Source organism: Lissotriton vulgaris, chromosome 8 (genome assembly GCF_964263255.1).
Source record: "Lissotriton vulgaris chromosome 8, aLisVul1.2, whole genome shotgun sequence".
Classification (NCBI taxonomy): Eukaryota; Metazoa; Chordata; class Amphibia; order Caudata; family Salamandridae; genus Lissotriton; species Lissotriton vulgaris.
Window position 1 is genome coordinate 475,946,315 of NC_141696.1, and position 8,632 is coordinate 475,954,946.

An 8,632-nucleotide genomic window follows, 5' to 3' on the forward strand; every position below is an offset into this window, starting at 1 on the left:
ATGAAAACGTTTCTGTTGTGCCCATGGGTGTTAATGTCGGCCCGAGGCATTGTGACACGTGTATCCTTATATGAACATACAACGCAGTGTTGTAATCCAGCTGCTCCTTGCAGTGTACACAATAGAGGAACTTGAGGGGAAGATACTCACTATGTACATGTTTGAATTGCAAGACAACCACTGACTTTTTCGGAAGGGGCGCCTTCACTGAGCATGCACACAAGGGGCAGAATGCTGGTTAACAGTTCTAAAGTGCCTCACAGTTTGCTGGTGGTGGGGGGATCAGTAGGCATATGTGATATAGCGCGCAGGTCACCCGGCCCTAGAGTTTACCAGATTTTCACACACTTGGGCCCATGTCGTGATTTTCCAAATACAATTTGAAGGTCGGGTGATTTTACACGCCACTATCAGTATTTAATGTGCGTCTCCTGTGACACTCTTACCATAGCACTTGACTTACCACAGGTACTTATTCCTCCTGATGGATCAGGAGCTTGAGAATAGGTGATAACACTTCAAATGAAACACTTGGTTTAATTCACTTAACATTAGATGTACCTTTGAATGACCACAGACACCTGAGACGTTTAAAAGTTTTTATATAGTAATTTAAAGTGACAAGATTATGAGGCAAATACTGATAAAAACATCAATAAGCAGAATCAAAAAGATAAAATAGCTATGCAAGAGGGATAACACCATTTAGTAAAAATAGAGTTTTCTAAGGGTATGGGTAACAGGGAACATGCTGTTCAGTTTAGACTTAAACTAGGGACGGTAAGTTCAAAACACATCAGTCAGTGAATTTCTATAGCCTATATGTAATTCAACCCTAATCTTATTCTATCTAACTAAGGTCTTATTGCATCTATAATGTTCACCACGCATTAATAAATCAAAAGAAACAGTTTTCAAAATATGTCCTACAGGAAAGGGGAAAATTGGAACATACTAGCAAACAGTTTGCAAATGCATCAGAACAGAGAACAGAGCAAAAATCATGTGCATAGAGGCTTTATTAAGGACAGGAAGGAAGGATAGATGACGGACACCCACAGGTAATATTTATCTAAGACGAGAATGAGGACTAACCCTGGCCACAGGTCAGTTTCGGGAAAGGACGAGGACAAGGACCCTTAAGGATTTAGGAAGAAGTAGGGGAGCAGGTAGCAGCTCACGGAAACCAGGACAGGATACCCCTCAGGATTTGGGTCAGGACTGAGCTCACCAAAGGGCACGACCAACCCCCACAGCTTCGGATGCAATGCCTGCGTTACCCCCTCACTGGACGGAATCCGCCAATAACCCCGATTGGGTTCTCGAATCTCCCAGCAAGTGCTTCGCCAGCACTTAGGACTATTTCCACCCCTTGGAGTTTGTGGAAAAATTTGGACAGAGCGCTCCGCAGCTCTCTGTATCAATCACCTATAGAGTTCGTAGGGTCAGTGACAGGTCTGCTACTCGGACAAGTCGGACAATTTCTCCTAACTAACTAGGCTAGTTATACCCTTCTGGGGTTCCCAGACCACCCACAAATGTTGCAAATGACAGGGTCCCAACTTGCAATTGGTCAGGATAGGTGATTAGGTCACTATTACCTCCTAAATTCTACGTTCTCATAATGAATATTTAATTTTTAATACCCGCCCCCTGTATTCATGTTCCCAGGCATAGGAATATGGAAAAAAACAATGGGTGTATACATGGTTAGATACATTGGGCCCGATTCACAGAATGAACTTAAGACTCAATCCTAAACTTACTACTGTTTTGGTATTCACAGATTGCACTTACTACTTTTGGCATTCACAGAATGCACTTACTACTTTTGGTATTCACAGAATGAACTTACTCATTTCGGTATTCACAGAAGTTAGGACTCCTAACTTTAGGACTCCTAAATGCCTTCTATGAATACCGAAAGTCTTAAAATTAGGATTTTTCTCAATTTAGTAGTAGTAAAGTTGGGACTCCTAACTTTAGGACTCCTAAATGCCTTCTGTGAATACCAAAAGTCCTAAAATTAGGATTTTTCTCAATTTAGTAGTAGTAAAGTTAGGACTACTAACTTTAGGACGCCTAAATGCCTTCTATGAATACCAAAAGTCTTAAAATTAGGATTTTTCTCAATTTAGTAGTAGTAAAGTTAGGAGTCCTAACTTTACTACTATTAAAATGAGAAAAATCCTAATTTTAAGACTTTCGGTATTCACAGAAGGCATTTAGGAGTCCTAAAGTTAGGAGTCCTAACTTCTGTGAATACCGAAATGAGTAAGTTCATTCTGTGAATACCAAAAGTAGTAAGTGCATTCTGTGAATGCCAAAAATAGTAAGTTCATTCTGTGAATACCAAAAGTAGTAAGTGCAATCTGTGAATACCAAAACAGTAGTAAGTTTAGGATTGAGTCTTAAGTTCATTCTGTGAATCGGGCCCATTGTATCACAATCAAGGTGAATGGCAGCATCTTCTCCCAGGAATAAGGTAGGTTCCCAGGCGCATCTTGCTTCAGGAGCCAGCTGGCTGAGATTTGCTTCTGCGCAGTGGGGGTTTTCCCTCATCACGTGACAGGGTCGGAACGAGTTTCAAGATGGAGTCGGACTCCCATACCCAGGCCCATGTATGCGTGGTACATGAAAAGTAAGCGAAAACAAATTAATAACACAGCAAATTAGAATACACTGTACACCATGATAATCTACTCTATACCCCTTACTTCATAATAACTATAGCGATTAATAATTAGTGCGAAAATAGATAGAAATGCGAAGCAGCATATGCAAGCTAGGTGCATGGTTAGGAACAAGCGGACATGTCAGCTACGATGCGCATGACCGAACTTCTCCCTCCAAATCTGCGAGTGCGTCACATCACGTGGGTATGACCGACGCATGCGCGGACTAAATTTCTGCGAAGCGGCCATTTTATAGTATGCAAGCGGTGTTACTGTTAATAAACACATAGGCAAGCATCTCTGGGACACCCGCGTGTACTGGGAAAGTGGTATATTAATGATGAACAGGGTGGTTTAGTACTATTACAAGTTTAATCGAGGTTCATGAGTAGAGCAAGTTGCCTTATGTGCAAACTTTCCACTCCATCACATGCACCCTCACAATTTTGTGGCAGAGTCCCTGCAGTCATGGGGGAGGCCCCGCTGTCGTGATGGAGTTTCCACACTCAGGGCGGAATCCCCACAATGTGGATTCTCATTGCAGAGACTGACTCTCTTACGCCCTCTGGGGCCTCCGCCACGAGTGCAGAGGCCCTTTATGCTTTATATATTAAAATATATTAAAAAATAAAGATATTCATTGTTATGTATTTGTTTTTGCTTGAATGCAATCCATTGTGCCATACCTTGGTTACCTCTAGAAATTCTAGATTGTAAGGACAACTGTCTGAGGAGTCGGCGGAGCAAGAGCGCATTCAAGCTATCTGTCTCCGATTTGATTTTGGTGCTTCCAGCAGAATTACATTTCTCAACCTATTCCTGTGAAGCGTGATTGTTTACAATTTGGCGATGATTACTTCCACACTGGAGCACCAAGAGCCTATGCGTGAAGGAGCACAGAGTGTTTATTGTTTACTGTGAAGGATTCCTGATCGTCATTTATAATGCTTTACTGAGCCTGCACCACGGGGACCTGAATAGCTCAATCTACTTTGGGAACCGTTTTTGTGAACTTGGCCTAGATAAATCTTCATACATTCAACCTCCATGAAGGATTAGTGTTAACCTTCAAAGCCAGCCACTCAACTGTCTCCGAGTCCTGCTGCCTGCCGCACTCCATTGGAAATCCGCTGTTTTCCTCGCTCCTCTGGATGATTTTTGCACATGTCCTTGTGCAACGCATTACGCTGCTCCAATGTACTGTATTTTGGCAACGACGTATGAAGATTCTCACCATAATTAGAATCTACGTTGTTGTATCGCGCGTATCCTACCAACGTTCCGACCATCGTGTGGAATCCCTTACTTGACATGGATTCTTCAAAAAATGCATCTCCATTTGATGCTTCACCAATTAATCTCAACCATCTGTTACCTCAGTACATACGCTACAGCTGGGATTTTACTATTGTGGATTCAGACTTCGTTTTATATACATTTGAAATGAAACGTATGTATATATATATTTTTCTTCTTTTCGTCCTTGCGTTCAGTATCACGGACACCACGTGCTGAACCACACAGCTCTTTTCTTGATAATTTTCTTTTCTGAAGCACGTCTGTTCATTGCTGATAAGCATAGCCATTCATTTTTCATTATAATAATATTACTTTCATCATATTATTTACAATACTCTGCAATATAAAATATAAATAAAACAAAATGATTCATTAACTCCTCCACAAGCATGTTGGCCAGATGGTGGAGAGCCTTGTATGAAATAGCCGGATTGGAAATCTTATTTCAAAATTACCTCAATACTATTGATTTAGAAAGCAAAATGCAACCAAAACAAAAGAAACACATTTTTCTACACTCTATTGAGCCTATGCGTTTGAAAGTGTTTGAACAACTACCGAACATTTTAGGTGGAGGTGATATTAATGTTTTTGATGTGGCTATTGCTGAATTTGATAAATATTTTGCTACTAATGTAAGTATGGGTATTGTTAGATACACATTTTTAAAAAGGAAATATAATGCTAATGAAAGTGTGGATGATATGTGTCAACTTTACGCAAACTTTCCCTAGATTGTAAATTTGAAGGATTCCAAGAACAGTTTATTAGGGATCAAGTTGTCATGCATGTGAATGATTCAGCAATTAAAGATAGACTCTGGATTAACGGTGATGCTGACTTATCTGACTCTTAGCTATTGTAAGAAAGGCTGAAATGTCAAGCCGCAGTTAGAAGGAGGTTAAAGGTGAAGTTGCTGCTGAACAAGATGATATAATGGGGAAACAAGGAAAGCAATTACATTCCAACTGATACAACTAATGATAAAGAGAAATTTGAAAAAAATGTAAGCTATCAACCGAACAAAAAGAAACATTTTTTAAGATGCTATTGTTGTAACAGTGAATCACATTTAGCATACAGTAAATCTTGTCCTGCACTTAAAGTGAAAAGTTCCGATTGTGGAATAATTGGTCATTACACGAAAGTATGTAGGTCTAAAAAAACATCTAAAGTTAAGTATGTTGAGGAAAGCAAGGATTCTGATGCTAAGAACGAGTCAATAGGGTTTTTCAAACTAAGCACTCATTTTTATTGATGGTCAATGATGAAGGTGGTTCTTGAAAAAACCTATGTGTTTAATGAAAATTGGTGGAGTTGAAATCAACATCTATGCTGATTCAGGTTCACCTTATAATATAATTAATGAGGAGGTTTGGAGGAACAATTTTGTAAAACATATTGGTGGAAAATTGTTACCTACAAATATAAGGCCAGAAAGTTTCTCTGGTGAAAAGATCGATGTGCTAGGTTACAGGTCGTTACATTTCAGATTTAAGAATAGGGAGAGTCAAGGGTATTTGTACATTGCAAACAAGGGCCCCTCAGTATTGGGGTGGCATGATCATTGCGACCTTGGAATGATTTTAAATCCCAATGCCTCTGAACCAGTTATGATTGTAGATGATGGAGAAGGAATAGGCACAGTAATGCTAAGAAAATTTCCAGATGTATTTTCAAGGAAAATTGGGAACCGTTCTAATTGTGAACAATGCATCGTCCTTAAGGAAACTGCTCAACCAAAAATTCATATGGCCAGAAACATTCCGTTGTTATTGAAGGAAGAGGTACAAATAGAATTGGATGAATTAGTACAGGCAGGTATTAATAAAAAGATTGAAGAGGCGGATTGGTTATCTCCGGTGGTTATTGTCAGACGGAGTAATGGTAAAATTAGCTATGCATTGACATACGTTACATAAATACCAACATTATTATTGGCAAATTTCCATTACCAAAAATTTCAAATATGCTTGCTTCAGTGGATAGTGCTAGTTGGTTTACTTCCCTAGATTTATATGTTGCATATCATCAAATTTAATTACAAGATGATTGTAAAAAAATACTCTGCATTCATCACACCCATGAGGTATTTTTCAGTACAATAGGATGCCTTTTTTGGGTTGACGTCTGCAGCTGCAGTTTTTCAGAGAATGATGCACCAACTCTTTGGTAAAGTCAAAAATGTTAAATGCTTTCAAGATGACATCTTAGTGTATGGTAAATCCCAAAAAGAGCATGATTCAACCTTAAACGCTGCATTAGAATTTTTATTGATAGGAACCTCACTGTTGAGTTTTCCAAATGCAAATTTACGAAGAGTTCAGTCTCTTACCTAGGACATGTCTTGAGCGCGGAAGGTATTTCAACTAAATCAGAATTAATTGAAGCCATTATCAAAGCACCAGCTCCTTCTAACAAGGAGGAGTTGAGATCCTTTTTAAGACTCGCAGAGTTTTACTCCAAGTTTGTTAGGGGATTTTCTAGAAAAATCTATAATGTGAGACAAATTTTAAAATAAAGGAGTACATTTTGTTGGTCTTCTTGGTGCCAACAGGAATTTAAACAAATCAAAAAGGACATTGCCAGTGCTCCTTCTTTAAGAGATTTTGATCCTGAAATTGATAACATTGTCACAGTAGATGCAAGTAATAAAGGATTAGGTGGTGCATCGATACAAAAGGATTCCATTGCTTTTCCATCTAGGGCCTTGTTGCCTTTAGAAGAAAACATTTCTGTAATTGAAAAGGAGACGTTGGCATGTGTTTGGGCTTTAGAACATTTGAGACCATTCATATGGGCTAAAGGTGTGGTGAGGTCTGATCACAAACCACTTGTCAAGTTATTAACTACTGAGGGCATGTTCAAGAATCTAGCTAGAATTGCCAAAATGTCCATGAGGCTCTGGGATTTTATTTATACTGTTGTACACATTCCTGGAAAAAGCAATGTTACTGCTGACTTTCTTTTCAGAATGCCTTTGGATATAGAAGAAAGCAAAGTGTCTGAATGGGACGATTTTAGAATTGCATATATTTTGATCAAGGTATAACATGCATTAAGAAGGAAGAATGGATTGAAGAATGTACTTGTGACATGGTTTTGGTGAAACTGGGGGAGTACATTAAATATGGTTGGCCAAGTAAATCTAACCTTACCAAGGAGCTAAGGCAGTTTTGGAGGTATAAAGTGAATTGGCAGTTGAGGATAACATAACCAAAAGGGGAGAAAGAGTAATTCCTCATAAGAGTCTTAAGAAGAAGATGGTCACCCTCTGTCATGAAGGACATTTGGGTATTGTTAAAACTAAACAGAAAGTTAAACAGTGGTTTTGGTGGCCTGGAGTAGACTTATGTGTAGAAAGATATGTGAGAAATTGTATTGCTTGTGCCAATTCTGACAAGTCATTAAGAACATTGAAACCTTGCATGTATGAACCAATTGTTCCCAATGGCCCTTGGGAAACTTGAGCTATAGACATCACAGGACCCATTGGAGGGAATCATAAATTTGTTATTGCCTTAACTGATATTTTCTCCAGATGGCCTGTCATCAAAATTGCTGAAAGAGTATATTCTGATGCTGCTTTTAGAATTCTTAGATGAAGTGTTTCTCAACAAGGGTATTCCTAAACTTTTAATTAGTGGTAAAGGAGTACAATTTGTTTCTGGTAAGTCACAGGATTATTTTGCTAAAGTGGGCATCAAACATACGACTATGCCCCTTTACAACCCCAGTGGTACTAGCATGATAGAACACTTCAACAGGGTGATTAAGAATGCTGTACAACTGGCCATGAAGAACAAAGAAAACTAGAAAATTCAAGTTGTGAAGGCAGTATGGACTTACAGAATTTCTGTTCATAATGCTGTAGGTGTTTCTCCCTTTGTGGTCATGAGGGACAGGGAAGCCAGAACGGAAGCTAATCCTGATTGGCTTTTGCATCCTGTCAATAATATTATTTCCATGGAAAAAAAATAGAAAGAAGATTGTGAACACTCATTTGAAGTACAAGGAGCAGTATGATTTGAAAATGAATTCCAAAGATATTAAAATGGAAGTAGGCATGTTGATAAAAGTGAGGAATCCTGGTAAAGTTAAGAAGGGCGAGAGTCAATTTTCTGACCATTAATGTGAGAAGTTGGCCTGGTATATGATGTCCACTAATTAACGTGGGCACCTTGCACCAGTCCAGACAACCCTTATGGTGATTTAAGAGGTCAAAGATAACTTTAGAAAGCTATCCAAGTGGTTGCTGTGGAGAGCATCCTTCAGGCCTAGTCTTGAAGGAATGTTAGTGTTATGAATAGTCCTCAGAATCGGTTTGTTGATTGGTATGCCCACCTCTAGATCGAGCCAACGCCTGAATTGCCGTAATGGCTCAGAGCATTGACAGGATCAAGTGAGGGGATAATAGAAAAGATCAGGGAAGGAAAGGAAGGGGACAGCAGGGAGGAAGATCTGAAAGACATAAACAGAACACACACATAAGACTAGATTCCTATGCCTTAAACACCACAATGCTCTTGAAAGTACTGTAAGGAGATATACCTGTAAAAGAATAATTAAGCCTTGTAGATGTGTAGAGGCAATGTAGGGGTTGATACGGTGTTAACTAAAGTAATGTACAAAGACAGGAAAAAAAACGTGATATACTT